This window comes from Anthonomus grandis, chromosome 19 (assembly GCF_022605725.1).
Source record: "Anthonomus grandis grandis chromosome 19, icAntGran1.3, whole genome shotgun sequence".
In the NCBI taxonomy this organism is placed as follows: Eukaryota; Metazoa; Arthropoda; class Insecta; order Coleoptera; family Curculionidae; genus Anthonomus; species Anthonomus grandis.
Genome location: NC_065564.1, coordinates 11,670,541 through 11,698,015, shown reverse-complemented (window position 1 = coordinate 11,698,015; position 27,475 = coordinate 11,670,541). Strand labels below are relative to the sequence as shown.

At 34.8% G+C, this 27,475-nt stretch overlaps 1 protein-coding gene and 1 long non-coding RNA gene across 3 annotated transcripts in view; one reads left to right on the top strand and one right to left on the bottom strand.

Annotated features, from left to right (window-relative positions):
* Positions 1-27,475, bottom strand: part of LOC126747382 (transient receptor potential cation channel subfamily A member 1) — a 592,560-nt gene that overhangs the window by 523,220 nt on the left and 41,865 nt on the right. The window lies entirely within an intron of this gene.
* On the top strand, positions 13,047-15,617 carry LOC126747404 (uncharacterized). The gene is made up of 3 exons (XR_007664180.1): positions 13,047-13,446; positions 14,160-14,326; positions 15,136-15,617. It is a non-coding gene; the product is annotated as an uncharacterized LOC126747404 (long non-coding RNA).

Genomic DNA, 27,475 nt, shown 5'->3' with positions numbered 1-27,475 from the left:
TAACATCCTTCAAATTATAGACATCAGTAGACCTTGTTAAAGAGTTGTTCTCCAATCCAGGCAGAACAAAACCTGATGTCCAGCATTAGAAATCGAGTTGATGGGATAGTGCTAGCAAGCACTCCACAAAACAACCCACTGTTGTAATGGCCAATTACACAGTCTACAAAAGTGCCTGCACTAGTGCCAAACACCTACTTACACTAGCTAGCGCTGTTTTACGTACCAAGGTATCAGGTCACTACACTTAGTACGGAAGGATGCGCATTTAAATATTACTTTCTTTATACTGATAATGATTAAAATAATAAGAAAAACATAAGGTAAAACATTGCTCAGTGAAAACTCTCACCTTTATAGTTTGACAGGTTTGATAGTTCAATAAAGGCACTAACCACAGCACTAAAGAAAAGTTACGGGAGAACAAGTGGACATTGCTCCACGACTGTTTTCGAGTAAAGTTACCATCGAACTGAATTCTAAAAAGGATCATATTAGAAATATCCCTTAAAGGAATTCTGGTAAACATCTGTCATCGCCTATGTTTTTGAGAACTTGTAAATACCAATATTCCCACACATTATAACTTTCTCCAAAGTGACATTTTTACCCGCATAAGTGCTAGTAAGTGCTATTTCTGTTTATTTTGTTATCTCCGAAAACCTCTTAAAACCATAAAACTTAAAGATTCTCACAGATCGTCCTTAGGTCAGCCCTTAACATTCCGATCGGTTATCGTTGCCTTTTTTATTAATTTTTGATGATCGACAAAAACCAGATAAAATATAATAAGTAAAATAAACTCACGTCTTACACTATAATTACATATTTTAGTCAATAGCTTAGTCAGGGTTCATGCCAGTTCATATGCAGAAGTATGTCAAATAATGTAGAAATATGCTTATTAATAATGGGAAATTGAGCATCAAATATTATGGATGTACAACAAAATGCGGTAACTATTTTAACTAACATGGTAACTTTTATATTTCTGTATATCAAATAAATTTATCGGTGAACAAACTTAAGGCATCATTATATTTTTAATCTGCCAACAAAAGCAGGCCAAGCAAACCAAAAAATACACAAAGCTTACAAAAACTCTAAATGAGCATCCAATTTTCAAATTTATTTGAACTAAAAGATTATCATCCATTTTTTTTTCTTAAAACTTTTTATTTTTTTATTTTGTATTCGGCAACAGCTTTGGTTAATGAATTACAAAAAAATCCGGCAACGGGCGTTTATACTGGAGCGACAGTTAACTGCGTTTAGGATTCCCATATACGTTTATTGGTTATGGTGTATATAATATTTTAGTAGTGTAAAAAGTTGTTTTATGCACCGTTTTATTCGTTTTAAACATTAAATAATTATGGAACTCGATACTGTTTTACCCGGAAATAGTTCTGATGACAATATTCAAATGGAGAATGAAATAGAAATTCCTTCATATCGTTTGGACAGTGATTCGGAGATTGAAGAATTAGAAACAAAAAAAAAGCGTGGCGAGAGTAAGCAGTGGCTCTTTATAAGAAAATTTGCATGTGTTAAAGAAGCGGAGGAAATTGTTCGTGCAAAAAATACTTGGTCTATTTTAATAACACATATGACTGAAGAAGGAAAGAAAAGGTTTTATCGCTAAAATGGGCTAACTCCTTCGAAATATATATGTTAAATCAAAGCCAAAAAGTTTATAAAAACACCCGTTTTATTACTTTTAATAACAACAACTCAAAAAGAACGACTTAAACTTATCCGACCCGATTCGAAGACTGCCTTCCGTCGTAGCTTCCTCGTAGTAGGTTGCGCGCCTCGTGTGCGCGCAATTGTATTTGCACACCACTCGGTCATTTGATAATCCTGACATAGCAGAATTATAATGGCATTTAACACGGCCATTCTGATCTCGAGGCGTCCTCGCATCGTTTTCTGAAATTAGAAAACCACAAACAGAACCTTTGTAATTCTCTATTTTTTTTAAATAATTTTATGTGCAAAAATTTCAATTTTCATACCTAATTTTAATAATGGGATTGCCATTATTATTACTTTTTTTTTTTTTTTTTTTTTTTTTTATAATGGGTTTGCCATTATACTTTACTTTTTTTTTTTTTTGCTAATTATTTGTTACTTTCCATAATGGGATTGCCATTTTTTTTTTTCTATTAATGGGGTTGCCACTATTAATCCTCTTTTTTTTTTAGATAGGATTGCTATTATCAGTTAAAAGAAGTATTTGCATACTCTCATTATTTATAAAAATCACACACATTTTTTTTTTTTTTTTTTTTTTTTTTTATTATTATTATCTATTAATGGGATTGCCATTAATAATACATCGTTTTTTTTTTTTTTTTTTTTTTTTTCATAATGGGATTGCCATTATTAGTTTATTAAAGTATTGTAGATATTCTAACATACTTTACTACTATATATTGGGAATGCCAGGCATTTATAAAATTATTTTTACAATTAATGGGATCGCCATTATTAATTTATTAAAGTATTTTAGACATTCCAAAGTACTTTAATTAAAAATCACAGGTACCACTATTCATTGCTAAATGTGCGCACCACATTTGAATAGTATGACTACTCAAATACTTTATCAAAACATTTGTTTATGTAAAGTTACAATAAAATCAAGTTTACTCACTTTATTTACGTTGTTGAAGGCCATGATCGTAGTTGTTCATGAGCGGCAACAGTCGTTCGCCGTCCTTGCTTATGCAGCACATATCTGTCATTAGGTAGTATAGTACGAACAGTATATGGCCCTCTATATTTCGGTTTCAGCTTTCCTCCGCCTGCCAGCTGAGAATCTTCCACAGCCACAAGATCCCCAATTGCAAACAATTTCGGCTTATAACGCAAGGCGTTAAAGTGCTGCGCTCGCTGTTTGGCGCTATTTTCCAGACGTACTTGAGCTTCGGCCACGGCCTTGTCGGGACCAACAAAATTCTCAGTCGACGGTGCGTCTGATAAAAACTGCTGCGTAGCCAATAGTCTCGGATTTATTCCGAAGTGTAGCACTTTAGGCGAATGACCGGTGATTGAATGAACAGTGGAATTTAAGTTATCTTCTATAGCAGAAATTACGGTGGTCCATGTTTTTTCTTTTTCGGCTGTAAGGGTCGCTCTCATTAGATTAAATATTGTCCTCATGACACGCTCGACTTGACCATTGCCACGAGGAACACCTGTAGCAATGTGATGTAATTCAACATTTTGCTCACTCAGGAAATTTCGAAACGTGATCGAAGTGAATGCAGCTGCTCTGTCAGCGATTATTCGTTTTGGCGTACCAAGTTCATTGAAAATAGACATTAATGCACAGATGGAATTTTCTGAGTTTTTCTTTGGAATCGGCATTAAACGGCACAGCTTTGAAAATGCATCAATTACTACTAAAATTTGCGTACACCCATTTGATTTAATCAATGGACCGGCATGATCAATGTGCCATGTGTGTAAAATATCATCAGGTTTATTGCCATGTTGCCACAGTCCTGCCCTACGACCAGTATGAGATTTCCCTAGCACACAAGCCCTACAATTTTTGATGTATTTCTTCAAACATTGGCCCATTTTGGGCCAAAATAAATCTTCTCGCATCTTAGAAATGCATTTATTCCACCCTATATGTGACGATTCGTCGTGGTATAGACGCATTGTTAGAAGTCTTGCAGCAACGGGTACATAACACTTTGAAGCCTTTGTGTTAGTTACAACAAGATTATTTATGACAGTATAATAAGTATTAATATTCGGGTCATCATATATTTGGGAACAGAAAGCATCATTTAACTGAAATTGTCGTAAAGTGCTTACCTCTGATATTTTACTGGCCTTAAGGGTCTTTAATGCACACACTTTTAGGGTAGTTTCGTCGTCTATGGGATTCCGACTTAAATAATCCACGTGTCCCATTTTCTTTCCAGGGCGATATTCTAGTGAAAAATCGTAGTCTTAAAGTTTGACCCACCAACGTGCAACACGAGGATGTAAGTCTTTCTTTAAAGCGGTAGCACGAACTGCATTACAGTCAGTGTATATTGTAAAATGTACACCATACAAATACACTCTAAAGTGTTCAACAGCTTCAACAATCGCGAGCGTTTCTAGGTCATACGAATGATACCGGGCCTCGTAATCAGTCGTACGGCGACTAAAGTAAGCTACAGGGCGAACAACTCCATTTTCGCTCTGCAAAAGAGCAGCTCCAAGTCCCACGGCACTAGCATCGGTATGCAACTCGCAATTTAAACTAGGATTATAAATTCGTAAAATAGGCGAACTGGTCAGTTTGTTTATTATGAATTGTCTTGCATTTTCACACTCAGGGGACCATATAAACACACTATTTTTCTTTAACAAAGCCGTTAAAGGAGCAGCTAGCTCTGCAAATCCTTTAATAAATCGGCGAAAGTAACTAGCAAGTCCTAGAAATTGTCGTACACTTTTAACGTCTGTTGGAATAGGCGCTTCAGTTAAGGCATTTATTTTACGTGAACTAGGACGCACTGATCCTGCACTTAAAATAACACCGAGATATTCAGTTTCTTTGGCAAAAAATTTACACTTTTCATAGTTTAAGGCAAACCCACAACTCGACAAAGCATTAAGTACCTCCTCCAGATTTTGTAATCCTTCCTCAATACTAGTTGATGGAACCAGTACGTCATCAATATACACAAAGGCCTTAGTTCCCTTTAAATTACCCAGGGCCTTGTCGATGGCGCGTTGGTATATTGCCGGTGCGTTAACATACCCAAAAGGCATTCGATTAAATTCGTAGTGTCCATCTGGTGTAATGAAAGCCATAATGTGCCGTGATTTTTCTTCAATTTGCATTTGATAAAAGCCAGCTTTCATATCCAGTGTAGTAAAAAAAATTTGCATCGCAAAGAGAATTTATTTGGTCTTGAACATGGGGCAGCGGATACCTTTCTTTAACTACCTTTTTATTGATGTCACGTAAATCCACGCACATTCTAACTTCACCATTCTTTTTTGACACTAGAACTATAGGGCTTGCATATTCTGATCGGCTTTCTCGAATTATATTGGCACTTAAAAGTTCATCAATTATTTTTTTAACTTGCAATCGTTCTTGGTAAGCTAATCTTCTTGGACGGTATGCAACTAAACTATTGTCCTTTAAATTAATTGTCATTTCACCTGTAGTAATATGATCAGGTGTTTTATTGCCGTAAAACAGTAAAAGACTCTCGATCTGCAGCTTTAATTTTTCTTCCAAATCAGGCTGATTAATTCGAATACTGTTTACATTTCTTATACACATTATTTTAGACTCCCTAGGTAAAATACAATGTGATAATTCAAGCCCGTAAGCACTTTTCTCAATTTGTAAACACGGTCGACTCATAACGTCCCATCCAATAATAAGGTCAATGCCGTCTGGAATAACACTATCCGGCACGATTGCATACGTAATCTCTAAAGTCAAATTCGGTAAAACGGTTATTAGGTTACAAACACCGTCAGCATAAACAGTTTGGGCCCCAAACCCCGAAAACCCTCGAACTGTACCGTCTTTTTTAATTATCGCGTTTATTGTTTTTACCACTGAATGTTTTATTATCGATTCGTCGGCACCACTATCAATAAGATAAGAAAAAGAAGACACACTGTTTTTGCATAATAATGTCGCCATTGCTGTTGTATTCAGATGGCGTCATTTTTTAAGCAAAAAGGTTTTCTTAGGTTTTCCATTTTTATACCAGCAATTTATTTCGCTATGGCCAATTTTCTTGCAATGACTGCACGTTGGGATTTTAGATGAACCAGCCATATCATGCTGAATTTGCATTCACGATTCTTCTTTATTATTGCAAGCATCTTGATGGTGTCCCTGACGTCCACATTTAAAACAGGATCCTTTAAGTGCCCTGTTAAACTTTTCAGGCTTTTCCTCTATACGGAATTTTTTTCTGGGCAAATTTTCAGCTTCAAAGGACCGTTTGGTAGTCCGGCGTGCGTCGAAGTCACTAAAGATTGTCATGACTTCTCGGTCAGATTGCGGTAGCTGAATATGCAGCGCAGCACGTGCTTCTGCGTGGTCCAACCCATATTCAACCATACTCAAAATTGTGTTCCACGGCAACTGTTCATAAAATCTGTTTATACTTCGAATTTTCTTGTTTCCGTAATCACACAATGAATCACAATCACGGCTTCTTAGTGTAGCAGCTTTAAATGCCCGAACGCCAGGTGACTCTTTGTCTGGGAAAGCAGTGATGAGATCAGCGCAAAAATTTTCCCATGTTCGGCAAATGGGTCTCCAGTCGCAACAGTATCGATTACCACGATTTTTTAATGCTTCGCTGGCTTTTGCGATCATTAGATTATCGCTCACATTCAGCTCGTCCTTTAGCTTCGTAGCATCCTCTAACCACTCATGAACGCCATAGGCGCTATTATCCGGATCGTAGCTGGTCAATTTAAATGTCGTGTAGCCGGGTACTACGGCAGACGCCTGAGCATTCAATCCATCTGCTACGAAGTTGGGCGTTGACGATGATGGTGCCGATGACATCATTGCCAGTTTCGTTTGTTTCGCTAACTCGGCAATTTGTTGTTGTTGGGCGGCAATTAAATTTAATAATGTTTGTTGCCACTGCACTTCAGGAAGCTTATCAGTTGGTCCAATACTGCTTTGTGATGCAACATCTTGGTCTGAACCTTCCTCATTCTCTTGCGGAAGATTGATGGCTTGGGAATTTTCTTCCGACATGTTGGTTACACTTTACCGCGAATTGTTTTGTAAATTTAGTCTTAACTCTCACTAAAACTCCGCACTAACTGCACAAGGATCTAATCCCACTTCTGATGTTAAATCAAAGCCAAAAAGTTTATAAAAACACCCGTTTTATTACTTTTAATAATAACAACTCAAAAAGAACGACTTAAACTTATCCGACCCGATTCGAAGACTGACTTCCGTCGTAGCTTCCTCGTAGTAGGTTGCGCGCCTCGTGTGCGCGCAATTGTATTTGCACACCACTCGGTCATTTGATAATCCTGACATAGCAGAATTATAATGGCATTTAACATATATATCCCGAGGGAATTAAGTAAAACCCTTAAGTGATAGGTTTCACTGACTCAATATTCGAATTTAACCGGTAATCTAAACCTCTCACCTGCTGATTCGTAAACGTAAAGAGAGAGTAGCTTAGTAAATAAAGTAACTTACCCTGGATATTTTGGGGATGGGTGTAGTAGGTCACGTACCGAAAAATACGCGCGTAAAACAGTGTCGACACTTATCGATCAAATCGGTTTTCGGTCAAAGCCAGAATTGCTGCTACTCAATTCACAGCTTAGCACAACCTTCTCTTTTTCTCCCACTCTTTTCGCATTCGTATTCAATATAAGGAAAGATATGTATAGTTCAGGAATATACAAAAGGTGGGAAAAGGAAAAGATGTAAGGCAAATTATGTAAAGTTAAATAAGTTATTAGCAAAACGCGTATTTTTGAATGCATAAATATTAAATGCAAGTAAAGGATTAAATTAAAGTTAAAGTATCACTAAGTATTGATTAAGAGAAAATTAAAGTTAATAATTATAATTACTACAAGCATGTGATGACGAAACATCCCCACGCCCATGAAAACACTGGGTTTTCATTCGAGCAAAAAAAAAATTATTGTAAAGGTAAAGGGCACAATTTGACCAATGGTAAAAACATCTTGTCGGACTTGCATTGTCTTATTTATTTAATGTAACACGACGTTTCGGTTGGTAAGTATCTCCAACCGTTATCATTTTGGCTAGTGTAAACTTCAGTTTACACTAACTGAACTATTAATAAACTGAAGTTTACACTAGCCAAAATGATAACGGTTGGAGATACCTACCAACCGAAACGTCGTGTTACATTAAATAAATAAGACAATGCAAGTCCGACAAGATGTTAAAATCAGGGCCATTGCATCGCGATTTTTGGGATCGTTGGCACAGAGAATACCTGCACACTCTGCAACAAAGAGCCAAATGGTTAGATCCTATCGGCGAGGTTGAAATAGGCACCATGGTGGTGATAAAAAAAAGAGAATCTACATCCATTACAGTGGCTCCTAGGGCGGATCGTGGAGTTGTTACCTGGGCGCGATAATGTACCGCGGGTTGCTGTAGTGAAAACTACTAAGGGTAATTTTAAGAGACCATTGGTCAATCTGTTTTTGAAGGTGGTAGACAATGGTACAGTGAAAATATCTTGTCGGACTTGCATTGTCTTATTTATTTAATGTAACACGACATTTCGGTTGGTAGGTATCTCCAACCGTTATCATTTTGGCTAGTGTAAACTTCAGTTTATTAATAGTTCAGTTAGTGTAATAACCCAAGAATATTCCTAAGAATATTCCCAAGTATAATTCTTAGTCTAGCGTTAATATTTTAAGTCCCAAACAAGATGTATAAGATGTTTTACCAGTTACAGTCCAACCAAAGCAGGTATTTAATAAGACTGGTTGATTAGGCCCATTTTCTATTTTTCCATCTTGCAAAATGTACAGGAACATATCGTTTCCAAGCAAAAGATCTATAGATGATTTTTTAAAGAAATATGGATTAGCTAAGTTTAGTTCCGATAGAATAGTAAAATGTTCTTTTGAAAATGAGATTGACGGCATATCATTGCAAATTTTATCAATTATGTAAAGTTAAATAAGTTATTAGCAAAACGCGTATTTTTGAATGCATAAATATTAAATACAAGTAAAGAATTAAATTAAAGTTAAAGTATCACTAAGTATTGATTAAGAGAAAATTAAAGTTAATAATTATAATTACTACAAGCCTGTGATGACAAAACAATCGCTGTAACAAAGTAAAACGTCGTGGCTCTCAGTGTGCGGCACAAATTTATTTACTGTTTGAAGCTACATCAAATGCTGTTTTGCTCTATCATGTAGAGGCTGCCCATAACCACGAGTCGATTGGAATTCGTTCTGATTACGGAATAAGTCAGGAACTTAAGACAGAAATAAACAAACTACTTGATTTACATTTGAAGCCTAAAGCTATTTTAAAAAGTCTTAGTAAGATGGAGGGAGTAAAATTACCATCAATGAAACAATTGAACAATTATCTATCAAGTCGTAGACGTGTTAAATACGGTTCCTCAACTATAAGTCTAGGAGAACTGGAGCGATGGATATTAAATCATACAGCAGTTCCCGAGGACATACACCAAGTGTTTGTACTTTCTTATTATATATTCGAGGATGAACCAATGTCCTTTCGCTTTGCATTGTCTACAAAACATTTACTGGGGTTAGCAGAACGTCATGCAAATATTATCCATGCTGATGCGACATACAAGTTGATTTGGCAAGGGTTTCCGGTATTAGTTGTAGGAACTACAGATAAACATAGAAAATGTCATCCGATATGTCTAGGAGTTTTGACAAGCGAGCGTCAGGAAGATTTTACCATGTTATTTAATAGTTTAAAAGATCAGGTTTTGTTTGTATACGGAGATTCTCTACAACCGTCGTCATTAGTTTGTGATGTCGCAAAGAGCATCCAAAATGCTTTTACAGAAGTCTTTGGTCCTGAACCCATTGTGAGAATGTGTTGGACACATGCAAAAAAAAATGCAAACCAGGGTTGAACAAACTTGCTCAGACAAAAACGCCCGAAAGAATATATTACAAGACATTGATGCTTTACAGTCCGTTACTTCTTCTGAACATTTTACTAGCACATCACAGCTTTTTATGAAGAAATGGAAAACCCAAACTAATTTTATTAAATACTCCAAAGAAGAGTGGTTAACTCAAAATCGCAATTGGTACCTAGGTGCTGCCCCAGGATCACCAGCCACAAACAACGCACTGGAATCGTTTAATAGAACCATAAAAGATAGCAATACATTACGCGAAAGATTTCCTTTGTCTCGTTTTCTGGTTATCGCATCGGAGATGGCTAACGAATGGTCCTGCAAAACTACAGAGGAGTCCTGTTAAGTTTTCATTTAGTTTATTTAGTTCATATTAATTCATGTTCTTTTATCACTCGGTATTTTTTTTTAGTTAAATTTAATGCCTTTGGTTGACTCACCTTGTTAAGGAAGTATTTCATTTGTTTAAATAATTAATTCTTTTTCTTGAATTTCAACTCCTCGTTTTGAGGCCTTAAACAGTGCGCGATTCATTCGAGCTCTAATCGTCAAACAGTTTAGAGTCGCGACTCAACACCGAAAAATCGCTAGCGTGAAAGTGTATATAATTCGCAAATCTCGGCCACCGATAATAGAAGGTAAGGTCTCACAACAGCGTTTTCTAAGTTTTTAGTTAATCTCATTAAGTGTTTACAGTCCACTAAATTAACTTTTTTTTTCCTTTTTTTTTTCATCGTGAGTTAACTAACTTTTTAATTTTATTTTTTTATTTGAACTCAGCGCTTAATTAATCAACATTATTTTTGGTCACTTCGAATCGCATTTTTTGCTATTCACACTTTGGCCTTTTGAAAATTAACTTATAATTTTATAGAATAAACCGTTTATAGTTAATTCAATCATATAGGCTTAAAAAGTACAATTAATTAGTTGATCAATTTTCTTTTCTTTTTCAATTTCAAAAATACATTGTATTATTCATTTCATCTTGTTAGTTTGCAGATAGTTTAAATATCGATCGCAAACATTTCATCTGATTTTCTTAACAATAATTTATGAATTATCGTTTAAATCAACACAGGTCGTTTTTCAAGTTGAATTCTTTTGCAGGATTATATCTAAAGGTAAACAGTGCACATATTTTTTTCCAACAGGTTTCATTTTTATATTGGTTTTAACAGGGTGTCACAAGTACATTCATTGGAGTTTTTTAATTGTTGCTTGTATTGTATACGCAACATCATTCTCGTTTTCTTATAGTCGGTTTTGAGACTCCGTTTCTTGCCTTAAAATTTTCTTCTGAATTCATTTAATTTCTTCTGTTTTCTTCGTTTTTTTTTTCGGATATAGTAGGATGTCCGATGAACTGAAAAGAGCCAAAGTTCTTAGACAAACTGAATTTAATCGTCTATCGAATATTCTTAATGTATCGAGAAGTGCTAAAGAAGACACTTCCCAACACATAATTTTTAAATTGAGTTATGATATTTTGGAATCAAGTAGAACTGAGTTTTTCAAGCAGCATAACGTTGTCATTAGTTGCATTCTAGATGATGAGGATCAATTCACCGAACAAGACGCGGTACGAAGCTCATTTGAAAAAGATTTTTGGTATATTAAATCGATTTATTTTGACCTGTTTGGAGAATCATTGACTACAAATATTTCGTCTTCATCGTCTAGTAATCAGACCCATGTAACACTGCCAAAATTAGAGATTCCATCCTTTTCTGGAAATATTACACAGTTTGCCACTTTTAAAGATATTTTTGATGCTTTGATTCATAATAACAGTACTTTGCGTAACATAGAAAAATTTAATTATCTTTTGAGTTTCTTACGTGGTCAGCCTCTGACCTTGATTCAGAAGTTACCGATGACAGATGTCAATTACACAACCGCTTATGAAATGCTAGTTAAGCGATATGAAAACCCTCGTTTAGTTGCGGCCACACACTGGGCAGCTATCGAAAATACCCCCAAACTCACAACTGAGAATCCTGCCGAGTTAAGACAACTTTTGGATACATTTTCTGATAATCTTGCTGCATTAGGAAATCTTAACTTTCCTGTAGCTTCATGGGATTTCATTTTGGTTCAGATGTTGCTTAAACGCTTACATGTTTCTATTGCTACTGAATTCGAATTGCAATATGATTCACATACTACTCCATCATTTCAACAGCTTACAACCTATCTACATAAGCGTTGTGCCGCTCTCGACAATGTTTGCTCAGCTCTTCATGAAAAAGATAAAAAATCACTTAAGAGAGAGGATCGCTTCTCAAATTCCAAGGTTGCTCTTCTAGGCACTGAGCAATCTAAATCTAGCAGTTGTGCTATTTGTAAAACAGCACATTCTGTTTATCGTTGTCCTATCTTTTTAACAAAAACTCCTAATGATAGATACCAACTTGTAAAATCGCTGAAAATGTGTTTAAATTGCCGAAGTAGTAGTCATTCTGTCAAAGAATGTACATCGCCGCATGTTTGTCATAAATATAGACAAAAACATCATACCTTACTTCATTTTGAGAGAAATTATTTTTCTGGTAGTAGCAGCAGTACTACACCACCCGCACTCTCATCAACCAGCTCCATCCACAATGATCAACCATCTAGCTCTTAGGCGGACTGCAGGTCTACCAATTCTTCGCATCTGGTAGCGAGTAGCCTTAACAATTATAATTCTAGTAATGTGCTGCTTTCTACGGCTCTTAAGATATGTTAGATGGGTCAGGAACATTTCAGAAAATTAGAATATTGCTTAATTCTGGCTCGCAACTTCACTTTATCTCACAAAATTGTGTTAAACGTCTTGGACTTACTTCCTATAAGACGCCTTGCTCCGTTCAAGGTATTGGAGAAGCTCATGTACAAAACTGTGCAAGAAGTGTATTCACCAAGATTCGACCTTGTAATAAATTCACTCCGAATTTTGATTTGGAAGCTGCAGTTCTTCCAAAAATTTGCGGGCGATTACCTAGTCATCCTACTTCTACCGCAAACTGGCCTCATTTACGCAGGGCGTCCTTGGCTGACCCTTTCTATGATACTCCTAGCTCTATTGATGTATTAATAGGTGCTCCATTGTTTCCCTATATTTTACTGGAGGGTAGACTTACCGGTGACTATAATGAGCCAGTGGGAATTAACACTGTTTTTGGTTTTGTATTGATGAGTAAAACGGTTTCCAACTCTTCACCTATCGCTACACAATCGCTTCTCTGTTATCAGCATAGACTTATAACCAAGGATAGACCCAGCATGTTTACATTAAATGAAATCATACACGCATATAGATATTAAGGCCATGATGCCAAGTTGAAAAGATGTTTCGCCGGAAAATGTATTATTTTTCTATTTAATTGCCAATAATCCACAAATTATCACACTATTTACTGTAACAAGTTCCCATATCAAAATTAAAATATTCGTGTCATGCAAAATTTGTTCCTCAGGTACCTAAATACCTAGAACTACAATAAAATACCAGTTTTATACGACCGCACCCAAAACAACGGAATTTCCGAAACAAACTGACCTGGTGACGAAAGTGGCAACTCATCTGTTTACGATGTAAATTCATTTTTACTATTTCATTCATTTTTCGTGTGCGCTGTTGGCTAACAGAGATCTCGAGCTTTATAGTCGTTTTTTTGTGATTATTTGATTGTTTTTAACGTTTTTTGTGTTGTTTTGGACTATTAAGACTTAATACCATGACTAAAAAGTGTCACGTGTGCCAAAGAACGAGTACTACGTCGGAAAATGTATATTTTCATAGGTAAGCAAGAATATTTACGTCAAGCATGATTTTGAGTATCAGTGGCGGCGCTACGCCACGAAATGATAGTAAACCATACCATAAAATAATGTCGTTTTCATTTCATCACAATAAAGTAGTGTATTTTATAATATTATATATTGTATTTTGTGAGTTCATTCACGAAATAAAATAATATAACTTTTAGGTAGGTATAATAAAATAAATTAAGAAATTAAATAAAAAAGTTTACGGTATGTTTTGTTTTTTTATGCACAGTACATGCTAGGCAAAATAACATTATCTCATTTTATAAAATAAGGATTGGTCAACTTTTAACTTTTTATACTAAAATCAATTTGATTTGCCTCGGATTTGCATTTGCCCATAGTAAAATAAACTTTTTTTAAGTGATTGCTTTTTTCAAATTTATTTTTTGATATTTTTTCTTGAAAATAAGTTGTTTGTTTTGTTTTTTTGTTGTAATTATCCCAAACAAGTAAAGAAAATTTATCATGCTGTGCAATGTTTAGTAAGAGTAAGTAGGTATTTTATTTTCCTGCATGAACTCATAAAAATAAAAACACTTATTATTTTATTTTGTTTGCATGAAACAAATATTAGGTACCTAAATCTTTCGTTAAAAATATCTATTTTATTCTAGACTAGTAATAATGTTATTTTATTACTTACCCCCTAAAGTACTTTATAAATACTAGATTTTAATTTTTTAGATTTCCATCTGAACCTGCTGAATAAACCAATTACCAAAATCTGCACTGATTTGCTCTGAACATTTTAAGTCATCCGACTTTTTTCAGAGTCGAGATGACAAAAAATGTCTTAAGCCAGGTTCCCTTCCAAAGTTAGTAGGATCTCTTTATGATAGTTCTTCGACTAGGTAAGAATTTTGTTAATTATTTTCTGCTTATTTTAAAATATTTGCTATATTCTTTAAAAATTTTAAAATAACTTACCTAAACTTACCAAGAAAATATTGGAATTTCAAGTCTCATGACATTTTGAAATATACATATGTATGTATAGGTATATAGATTTGATTTTTACAATTTTCTTCTTCAAACAACCTGCATTTTACAATAATAAAAATCGATATGGGTCTATTTAATAATTGCTTAAGTAATTCTTAATGAAATTCAGTCATTACTATTTTTATTAAAAAAAATCCTATTAACAGTTCTTGAAATTTGAACTATAATAATGACTAATTAAATATCTTAGTCTTTATCTTTCCCCTCTAATCTTTATATCCTAAAAAAAAACAAAATATATACAGGGTGTCTTAAATACCATGTTCCACATTGCTATCTTAAAAACTCTAAAAGATAGGCGATTAGGGCGGTTAAATTAGAAAAAAGTTCCCAATTTTGATGCTCATTCCAAATCCTTTTACAGTGTTTGCTATCATTTAGAAACTAATATGAATTTTGCAACAATGTAAAAGATTTGGAGTGAGCATCAAAATTGGCAACCTTTTTCTAATTTAACCGCCCTCATATATCTTTTATAGTTTCCGAGATAGCAATAGTGGCACATGGCATTTAAGACACCCTGTATAGCCTACTTTAATGGAAGAAAAAACCTTAATAGTACATATTTTTATCAATAATATGTACAATATAATTTTTATGTCACGTTTGTATATTAGTACCTATAATTGCTGTAGATTTATAAGTAAAACTTTTTCAGCTTATCATCTCAAAGTTTTAACATCAGTTTGTCACCTTGTGGATCCAAGCTTACAGAAAATGAGCCGGTCGCTCGTAATGTTACTGCGAAATGTTCACCAGATATTAATCATGAATTATCCTGCATACCTGGCCCTTCAGAAATGATACAGAGATCATCACCTACATCTTCTAGGACAGCTACTGCCTCTGAAGCTGAATCAGAGGCCTGTACTAGTGTTTCAGCTGATCATTCCACATTACAGCCCAAGGCAGTTGACGGAGATAGCCTTCCTGAAGCTAAGGAGGCACTGGTGTTTATGGTGGTACCCATCAATGATTCTTGAAAAGTGCCTGTTGGGTATTTTTTTTCTAAATGGGCTTGAATCTGCTGCTAAAGCAGACTTAGTAATTAATTGTATCAGATTAATACTGTGATGACAGTAATACTGTGAATTTATTTATGTGAATAAATTTATATATTATTTTAGAAAATCTTTGGTTTTCGTTTTTACTGCATACCCCATAACATTTTATAAGAAAAAAGAATCTCTTATAAAATGCTCATAGTGGAAAAAACAATTATTACAAAAGTATTGATCCCATGGAGAACCTTAATACCTCGAGTCTTAAAGACAATATTTTTTTTTTAAATATGTAATTAATTAATTGATTAATAAATTCATAACAATGTTACCGGCCAAAGCTGTCGGTTTTTAACAATTTTAAATAATATTTTATACCGATTTAAAAAAAATAAATGAAAATTTTCGCGTAAATTCAAGCTTCAATTTCTAAAACACTGAGCGGTAGAGACACAATTTGTTTATGCTATCTTAACATGAAAATAAACAAGCTCTTTAAATTTCAACCTGCTGCCGACCTACTTTTTTTGCAATTTTTAAAATTTCCGCTCCAAAAACAGCCCGTACGTTTCGTATGGCAATAATAATTTATTATTATTGTTATTATGATATAAAACGGGTGTGTACTTTCATTTTACCACTTTTTCGTTTATCTGCCACACGTAATAGGTATAAGTTTGTTGACAAATTTTCAAATTGTCTCAGTAATCCAAATGACATCCGGTTGTATATCATATTTACAATATTTTATCAGTTGATAAAGATATTTTATAAGAATTAAGGATTTATTAAATGTAAAGTCAATTAAAATAAATAATATATTGAAAAGAAAAAATAGTATTACAAAAAATTAACTACGCCTATGGCTGTTGAAACGAAATGACCGAAATGAAAAATCGATACATTGAGGCATGCGTGTTTCACGGCGACATCAGAGCAGCAGTCGCTGCAGCGGACGGTGCGACGTTGCCAAACGATAGTTTATCGCTTTTCCTAAATTTCCATGACTGATCGCTACTTATTGCGATTTATGAATGAGTAGTTTGGTCTATCCTTGGTTATAAGTCTATGGTTATCAGACATCAGTTAATGATACTATGCAGAAGTTTTGGGAAGTTGAAGAAGTACCACATGTCAAAGTTTTATTTCCCGAGGACGAGAAATGCGAAAATATTTTCCGTAAAACTAGGTATCGCAATCGGGATGGCCGATTTGTGGTTTCCTTGCCCTTCCGAGGTGATGAGCCTATTTTTTATGGAAGTAGAGAATTAGCTCATCGCAATTTCTTATCGTTAGAACGCAGGTTACAGCAAAATCCGAAGCTTTATGCAGATTATGCTGCTTTTATAAAGGAATATTTAAATCAGAACCATATGGAATTAGTATCTTCAGATGTAATCCCAAAAAAGTCGTTCTATATTCCACATCACTGTGTATTAAAGGATTTAAGTCCCACTACTAAGCTTCGTGTCGTATTCAATGCCTCTGCCAAACCATCAAATGGTATGTCATTTAATGATCATCTTCTGTCTGGCCCGAAATAGCAAGCTGACATTTTTGCGTTGCTTCTTGGTTTTAGAATTCATCGATTTGTTTTCCTAGCGGATATTCGTCAAATGTTTCGGCAAATTATCGTTAACCCTGCCCACACTGATTATCAGAGAATTGTTTGGCGCTTTTCTAAAGATCAACCTATAGCTAATTACCGCCTTCTCACGGTAACGTATGGACTAATATGCGCGCCTTATTTGGCTATCAAGTCATTGTTTGTTCTGGCTGAAGAGGAAAAGGATAATTTTCCCGAGGCCTCGCAAATTATTTTAAATTCATGCTATGTTGATGATCTAACTGGAGGTTCATCAACAATTGAAGATTCTAGAAAACTTCAAAAAGACTTATTACTGATACTGCAGAAAGGAGGGTTCGAACTTTGAAAGTGGTGTAGCAATGATCCTCGCTTGCTAGCTGATTTACCCCCTTCCTGTTTGTATAATGAGGACATTTCTCTGAATTTTGATTCAGAAAGTCCGCTAAAAGTTTAATCTTTATTGGAACCATTCCTCGGACGTGTTTCAATTTTTCATTAACTCTGTGGATAGGAGTTACACTAAACGCCTATTGTTATCTAATTTGGCAAAAATTTTTGACCCACTGGGCTTTCTTTCACCTTTAACGTTTCTCGTCAAGTTTTTAATTCAGCGTTTGTGGAATTTAAAGTTGGATTGGGATGCAACGCCTCCAAATGATATTCTTAATCTTTGGAAACAATATGTTAGAGATATTTCAACCCTTTCTAGCCTCAAAATTCCTCGCCTACTATTTCCTTATTCTCCTATTGAAACTTTGGAACTACATGGTTTCTGTGATAGCTCCGAAAAGGGTTACTGTGCCGTTATTTACTTTTGTAGTTTACTACCTAAAGGTCAGGCAACCACTCGTTTTAGTTGTGCAAAATCAAAAGTTGCACCACTAAAGACACTTCCTATACCACGTCTAGAACTTTGTGCGGCCGTGCTATTGTCTCGTTTGCTATCACATGTTTACGATATTTATAAAAGATCTTTTGTTATCAATAAAATATACGCCTGGAGTGTTTCTACAATAGCACTTTCTTGGATTAAAGCCTCTCCGCATCGGTGGAGTACTTTTGTTAGCAACCGCGTTTCTTTTATCCAAGAAAGATTACCTTTATCTTGTTGGCATCATGTTTCATCTGAGAATAATCCAGCCGACCTCGGTTCTAGAGGTTTGCTCCCTATGGAGTTATGTAATAGTTCGCTTTGGTGGGCGGGTGCTAGTTTTTTAATTAGCTTAACTCGCAACTGGATCCCCTTCATAAACACTCCTTCAACTTCACATGATTTACCTGAAGAAAAGAAAACATGTCTCTCAATTTTTTCTTCTAAGGGTTTTCTGGATAATCTTATTTCAAGGTTCTGGTCGCTCGACAAACTAAAACGCATTATGGCCTATATTCTTCGCTATAAGTATAATAATTCATTGGCCCGCAAAAAATATGAGGGTAACCTTTCTTTGGTAGAACTCCACAATGCATTAATGCTTTTGGTTAGACATGTTCAGTCGCAAACCTTTTCCTCGGATATAATGTTAATTCAAGGAAATAAAATACCTTCGAAAGCGTTTAGAAAATTGAATGTTTTCCTAGATAGTGCTGGGATACTACGTGTCGGTAGTAGATTAAAACATTCCTTAAGTTTTAACAATAACTATCCCGCTCTCCTACCCAGTAATCACGAGTTTATTTGTAGTTACTTTTTTTTTCAATTAAAGTATTTTCACGCTGGTGTGCAGAGTGTTCAGTTTCTTATTACACAGCAATTTTGGATATTGTCATCTAAAGCCGTTATTCGTCGTATTCTTGGTAAATGTGTTAGATGCTTTAGATGTAGGCCTCAGTCAATTCAACCTCCTATGGGTGATTTGCCTGCATCCCGCGTATCACAGGTAAAACCTTTTCTTCATACCGGCGTTGATTATGCTGGTCCATTCAATGTCATGATGTCTCGTTACCGCGGCTGTCGTACCAGTAAGGCCTATTTATGTTTGTTTGTTTGCTTTGCGACTAAAGCTTTGCATTTAGAATTGATATCCAGTCTATCTACGGAAGCTTTCTTAGCTGCTTTGAGACGATTTGTAGCTCGCCGAGGACGCTGCCAACATTTGTACAGCGATTGTGGTAGCAACTTTATTGGTGCATCCAAGCAGTTAAATAATTTTATGTTAAAATCCGCCGCATCTGAAGTTATAACATGGCATTTTAACCCCCCCTCTGCGCCCCACTTTGGAGGATTGTGGGAGGCCGGAGTGAAATCTGTGAAAACTCATTTATATAGAGTCATTGGTATGCAGTGTTTGACCTATGAGGAGCTAAATACTGTATTGGTTCAGATTGAAGCCTTTCTTAACTCGCGACCTCTTACACCCTTTAGTAATGATCCCAATGATATGACGGCTCTAACCCCGGGTCATTTGCTGACCCTGGAACCTCTGAGTGTTCCTCCTGAATTGGATGTCACCTCACTTCCGGTCGTCAATTGGATCGTTGGCAAATGCTTCAAAAAATGCACCAAGATTTTTGGCGTCGTTGGTCTGGTGAGTACTTGCATACGTTGCACCAACGTGCTAAGTGGCATAAATCCAGTGGTAATCTTTCACCAGGAACTTTAGTTTTAATTCGCAATGATTTGGCCCCTCCTCTGCATTGGTCAATGGGCCGCATAACTGAGGTACATCCAGGTTTAGATGGAATAGTGAGAGTTGTTACTGTTCGCACTAGTAATGGGACTTTAAAGCGACCTGTGGTGAAGCTCTGTCCTTTGCCACTTTCGGAGGACTGAAAAATGCAATGCATTTTGGTGGGCTGTATGTTAAGTTTTCATTTAATTTTCATTTAGTTTATTTAGTTCATATTAATTCATGTTCTTTTATCACTCGGTATTTTTCTTTAGTTAAATTTAATGCCTTTGGTTGACTCACCTTGTTAAGGAAGTATTTCATTTGTTTAAATAATTTAATTTTTTTTCTTGAATTTCAACTCCTCGTTTTGAGGCTTTAAACAGTGCGCGATTCATTCGAGCTCTAATCGTCAAACAGTTTAGAGTCGCGACTCAACACCGAAAAATCGCTAGCGTGAAAGTGTAGATAATTCGCAAATCTCACTAACTAAGGTCTCACAACAGCGTTTTCCAAGTTTTTAGTTAATCTCATTAAGTGTTTACAGTCCTCTAAATTACCTTTTTTTTTCCTTTTTTTTTTCATCGTGAGTTAACTAACTTTTTTATTTAAACTCAGCGCAATTAATCGACAAGTCCTTTTCAATTACTCCGCTTTTTAAACCTTCTGATTGGACAAAAGCATATCAATGGGCAAAAATAAACAAAAAAATAAAGGTGTTAGATGCTGACACGAAGAACAATGTCTATATAGTACCAAGAGGTCAAGTATTGGATGTTCAGGCTGAAAAACCTTGGGAAACTTTTGATGAATTCAAAGAATTTTTTTTTTCACTTGGAGAGTAACAATTCCCAAAGAAAAAGATAATTGGATGAATGGTAGCTGCAATTGTCCACAGTTTTTTAAGATGTATATGAGCAAACATCCTCTGGGCCTAGCAATTAGATTAAAATATACAGTTCCGCTTGTATAGGCAAAAAATATTCATATTGGACAAAAAAGAAAGCGTGGACGTCCATCAAAATCGAAACCTGCTTTGGTAATTCAGTGATGTTTTTAATTTATTGAAGTCTTATTAATAATTTGTTTAATGTTCACACTTTTTTGCTTTGTGGTTCAAATACTCTTTTAAAAATGGCATTTTTTGTTCTTTTTATTTTATAAATAGAAGATAATAAAGTATATTTGTGATGCCTATTTTTGTTTTATTTTATGCTCACTAGCTTTTGTCATATTATAAAGTACGAAGTTCAAACAGTTTTTAGAAGCTTTAATATTTAAATAGCTATCCAGATTAGTATAAAACAGTTGACAATTTTAACTTTATTAGATGCTAAAGATTAGATGCTCAATAAGTATTTTTGTTGCTCCACCCAGTTTTTAAACGTGCTAAAAAGTATAAAAACTGATGTTCGATTAAATACTACCCATTAATAATTGTTTTATATGTAATAGTTTACCTAAGCAATTTTGGATTCTTTGTATAGAATTATTAATTTAAAATAGAGACTTATTTTAGACACGAGAGAAACAAGTTGTTTTAATAAAATTTATTTAAACTCCCCGTTATCATAGTTTATTTATTTCTTTGTACTTGCAATATAATAAGTTTTAATTTTTTATATTTAAACACTATTTCCCACTGAAAGCATACCTCACCGGGAACTACCGCGAATTTTTTATTGTTTACTTAAGCCTAGTTCTCTTATTTAAAGCCTTAGCTACATGAAACCAACAATAGTGTATATTTTCTTAATATGCTAGTTACTTAATAGTTCTTCTAAACATGTGAATTAGTTTTTTTTCTCTTTGTTTTTCAACATAATCATATTGCCATCATGAATAATATTTTTTACATCGTTCGTTCTTCGTCCGTAAGCCCTTTAAAGGGGTGTAGTGGCATCTTGTAGTAAGTCCATCAATCTTTTGCCTCCAGGATTTTGTATCTTGGGAGTGGTGTATTGCATTTTGCAGGCTCTCTCATATCATATTTTTCATTTCATTTTTTTTCTACCCTCTTCCTCTTGGTCTTTTCTCTCCGCCCATTTGCTTTTCCTTCTAGGATCAGCATTTCCATATTTTAAATACTACTGGTTGAAATAAATGGATATTCTGGTTTTAGATCGTAGCTGTCTCAGAATTGATTCGTTAGTGAGGTGTGGTGTCCATGAAGTTTGGAGCATTCTTCTATAGCACCATATTTCTATAGAGTCAATTCTGTGAGAGTCTGCCATTTTTATATTCCACGTCTGCTCGAAATAACGACTCACGATTATTTTGCCTAATGCTATCATGTTCACTAAACCTGGGCCCTGTAACACAACCACTACAAGTTATACAATTGTAAAAATATTTTCTATACTTGTAATTTTTCCGTAACAGAACAATCTTGTAATTACCTGTGCGGCTCTATTAATTACGGAAGATTTTTTACGTATGTAGACGTATTCTGTAACACAACTTTAGCACTTGTATATTTGTGTTAAAGTATTTCCCACAATTGTAAATGATGTTCTACTCATTTGTATCAGTAGGTAAATTCGGTAAACGCAGTATTTTAATATCAACTTTCTCACTGTGAACATTAGTTTTCGTTCTCGGTATGTGGTCAAGTGACTTGGAAAGTGACAATGAAGGTGCCCCCCACAGGGAATACCGATTCAACATAAGAACAGACTTTAATTTTCTTAGCGATGGCGAGTTCAAGGAAAGGTTCCGTCTTAGCAGACAGCAATGTCAAAGTCTTGTTCGGGATATTGGAGCCGCGCTAAATAACACAATTCGGTGGTATGGATTGACTCCACAGCAGAAGATATTAATTGCTCTACATTGGCTAGGAAATGGAGGTCAGTATCATGGCGTTTGCGATATGCATGGAGTTTCAAAAATGACTGTGTGCCGATGCGGACATGACAACGCCTGTACCAAATGAGACTGTTCACCCAAGCGGACATGAATGTGGACCATCTACTTCAAGGAAAGCCAGTAAGTCATTCGTTATTATCAACTCGTATAGACTAGTATATGGGTTTTATGTGTCTTTTGAAATAAAAAGTACAGCAAAATGCAAAATTTTATAACAAATCCATTTCCAATCCATCCATCTATCCATTTCTAATTTCCACTATTCAATTGTAGGAAAGAGAAAAGTTGTCGAAAACACAGGTGAAAGTGATGATAAAAATGAAAAGCTGAAACTACAAATTGAACATATAAAATTACAAAACTATAAAACCAAGCTAGAAATATTAAAATTAGAAAAGGACCTCGGGCAGTTCCAAAATAACTTCCAAACAGAAAACGGCAAGACCTATTTTTCTTTATAATAATTTATCTAGTACCTATAGCTTAGATATAGTTTAAATCCGTCGTTAATAAAAGTTGTTAATAAATGAAATAAATATTTTCGTCTTTATTTTGTAGATATGTATATTTTTGAACTTTAGTATAGAAATTAAACACGTTTTTAATAAATTTTAGAGCACCCTATATACATATTTTCCTACTAGCGTCTGTTGTTTCTGTTAAAATAATTAATCAGTTCGCCTAATCTAGCATGCGCTCCAACAGGGGGAAATTATTAGTTTATTTTTAAGTTTATTTTTAATTTTAAAAAGTACCTGGCTTGACTTGAGAGAAAGTTAGTAATTAAAAAAAATATCACTGTAGTGACAAGTACACAATCTATAAAGCATATGTTTTAAGTTTGAAGACGCCACGTTGTTTAGTATTTATTTGGAAGCCATTAATAGTAAATGCTTTTTGAAAATGGGGAAAATTGGTCATTATGATGTAGTACGTACGTATAGGCATTTCTCTGTAAGCTCGCACAGGACCCATACAAATGCTGTCCTGGTAATCATTTTTAACATTCGCCAAAAAACTGTTAACTATTTCGAAGAAAATTAACTATAATTTTGGTTCCATAAGGAGGCCCACTGAATTTATACAAATTTTCCGAGTTATTAGCGATTTTCCAAAAAATTATGACAAGGGTTGACAGTTTGAGGCATTAGGGGACTGTTTTAACTGTGACAGGGGGCTGTTTAGTGAGACAGAGGACTGTTTTACTAAAAAAAAAGTAATTTTACATTCATCAAACATTTATTGATTTTTACGAGATATTTTCGCATCAATAATCAACAAATTTACTTTATAAAAAAATAACAAAGAACATAACTTTTTTAAATATTTATAGCAAAAATTCACCTTAAGTACTAGAAACATTTTGCACTCACCGAGATCAACATAAAGTCTTATTATTATAATATTAATCATTAAATGCTTTAAGCAGTCTATTGGAATACTTACTAATACTAGTATAATTATTAAAACAGTCTTTTATATCTCAAATATAGGCATAATATTTTTACTGAGATCTCCAATCAAATCCTAAGGATTTTTCTAAATCAAATAATGCACATAAAGATAATAATGAATTTAACATTTTAAGAAGTTCGCACTCGAGAACGTATAATTGAGTAGGAAACTGATAAAATATTCTCTTTCCCTTTAAAATTAAGTTATAGTTATCCAACTTTTGGACAACTTGATCAAATGACACGTCTGCAATATAATTATCATCTAATCTAAAGATCTGTACTTTTTGGTCACAAATCTTGAGGAAAGTTACACGTAAGTCATTTTCATCATCATCAATCTCATTAATTACGGCAGCATAACGATATTCTACTTTTTTAGCTGGATATTTCACAAGAACGTAATATCCAGTATTGTAAAATGAATTCTGAATGCCACTCGTTCCTGCTATATCATCATCCAAACTTCGAGGAGACTTGTTTGGCGAAGGTGTCAATTCAGGCTTAGCAGATTCAAGATCTTCCGGTTCGAACTAAATTCGTAAATACTTCTTCTACTGTCCATCTAGGTTTTTGACCAAATTTGATACTGCCTATCTTATAATGCTCACAAGATCCGCTGTTACAAAAGCAGCCGAGACTTTTCATTTTAAGTGTTTTACATTTAGTGGAAAGGCCGAGGATGGTGCTGGAATAAATACCTGTGACCTGATGTACATTTAAAGTGCCTTTAAAACCCTTCTGATCGGCCGCTTCCTCTTCAACTTTATCGACCATTGCCTGAACGTCTTTACCGTCGATTATGGCACATGTGATGCCAAGACATCGCTCTCGGATTACTTTAACAAACTGACCAATATTAATTTCGGTGTAGTTCCATGTAAAATATCGGTAATTTCTTCAGAGAGTTTGGTAGCGATTAAAAAAAAACATAGTTTTATTACGATACTGCGTTACAGGGCCATCGCTCAAGAAATGCACTCGTTTGATGCCACTTGAAGAAGTGGCAGAGTGAAGAGGTGGAAGAGTTTTGAAAACTGGTCGTAAATGTGTCCAAATGGCACCAGGCGAATGGGTTATGTTCTCGGAGACTGTGCAAAAAGATAGGATGGAATTTCGTAGATAAACTACTGCGGTATGCAGACTCAATTGTGCTCGAGATCTACCGAAATGAAAGGCCTGTATTTCTTCTGCGTACTTCTACGTGGATCAGGACTTTAACATCTTGTAGGTTTGGCTTCAAATCACTCATGGCTTTATATTGGCGAACAATATTTCGCTGGTGATACAAAAATGTGTGTAAATCTTTTTGCAAACTTATTATGAGCTGTCTTGGGTATACTTTAAATGTTTTTTTAAACATTTAGTCACCAGTCGGAGCTTTTTAGTCTTAAAATCTTGAATTTGTTGCCTTTCGGAAATCCACATTTTATATTTTATGACATTTTTGTTATCAAATTCTTTATGTTTCGGGTTTTTATCAAGGCAAGTATGACATGATCTAGCTAAACAATTCACATTATACCGGTCGCAATATAGATCTTCCAGCAACTTCTAGTGATTGTTGTACGTCAATATGTTAGCAGTATAAGGTGCGCTGCGCTTCATGTCTATGTTGCTGTGAACTATGCAAAGACATGTATCGCGGTTTTGAGCGTTTGGTTTCACAACCTAAAATGGAGTCGGCAAAATGTTTGGTAGCTAATTTTTAAGTTCCCAGTCAAAAATTTTTTGTAAAGATTAAAAAGTGTGTCAAGAAGATATCTCTTCTGTTTCTTCACAGATTTTCTAGTTATAAATTCTTTTTTGCCGGCTCCCATACGGCTATTACTGTCATCTTCAAAGAAATTCTGAACTTCTCTTTTATAACTGTCAGATATTTTACATCGTTTAGCTACAGGTACATCTAAACCATTGAGATTAAATTTTTTTCCGGGTCTAGACAACGACTTTATTTCTTTAGGTGTCAAGTATCTGTACTTTTTAATAATACTGCCAGTAACAACTTTTTTAAAGATTTGCTTCTCTCTGGTACGTTTCAAAGTGGAATAATTTTCTTTCAACTGCATACTAATGACGTCGCCAAACAACGCTTTCTTGCCTACTTCTTTTCTTTGTTCAGGCTCCTCTAACATTTTCAATATCTTTGTTTGAGGTTCAACGTTCAACGCTTTAACGTTCTTTTTGTTTTTATTTTTTAATCTAGCTAATCTTTTTTTGTAGTTCTCAAATTTTTTTCTCTAAACGTGCGATCGTTTCATTTCTTTCCTTGTTAAAGTTCTTTAGTCGCTGTGTGGCTTCTTTTTTTCTTTGCTGTAGACTAGCACTGGAAACTGCTGCGCTTAGAGCTGGAGATATTTGGACCGGAACTGGAGTGGGGGGTCTTGTAGGCGGAGTATCTGCTTCTGCTTCTGATAACGGCGTATTTTCTCGTACAAAAGTATTAGTGAAGTTTTTCAGTCTTAGTCTTTTGGCTCGGTATACGGTACAATGTTTTTTCCACTTCTTTAGGGCAGATCTGTGCTCACGACGGGTCATATCCTTTACTAACTTTCGCAAACTTTTTTCTTTCTTCTTTTGATACTTTAACTTCTCCTTTTCTCTCATTTCTTCTCTTTTTTAAGGGTCATTTTTTCCTCTTTGGTATCGTAGTCGCTCTGCTTCTCCCTTTTTCAGTAGTAATTCCTCTCGGGATAACTTTTTCTTAGGAGCCATATCATGTGTCTTCGATCGCCTTGTGTAAAACAATATAAAGTTTATAAAGGAAAATAATAATGCGAAACAATTATACTTGATGATTCTTACACTATAAAAGAGACTAGCGGATAGATTTACACAAAAATACTTAAAAACAATAACCAATACGCAAAATAAGCAGTCCCCTGTTGTGTAAAACAGTCCCCTGCTGGATTTTCAGGCAGAGGACTGTTGCCAGGGGACTGTGTTTCTAGGTTAGATTTCACAATATTTCAAACATTGATGTAAAATAGTTTTTTAAGAAACAACCAATCAATTTAGACCTAAATAATAAAACAAAAAGCTATCTATAATATATGGAAATAATTAACATAAATATTATTATTTACCAGAGGACTGTGTGTGGTAGCGGACCAAACGCGTGTTCACCTTATAAATGACACTCTAACACTAAACAAAATTACATCTCGTCGCCGCATTCGGCAATGTAGCTAACTTACACCACCAGTTTGCGTTTCGTTTCACTAAGAAAGCGTTCGTAAATATTACAGTTTTTAATCATGTATTTAAATTTTTGGCAGGGGACTGTGTGAAAATTCTGGGAAAGGAGGTGATTATTAAATATGATAAAATTCGTAATTAGACCTTGTTTTAGGAAAATAATATAACATAATTATTTTTCTTTGTGATATTAACTGCCAAATGTAATATGTAATGTAATATAATATGTTCAGTAATTCCTTCGTAATTCTAACCTTTAGGCGGGAATATATTAAGCTGTATTTTG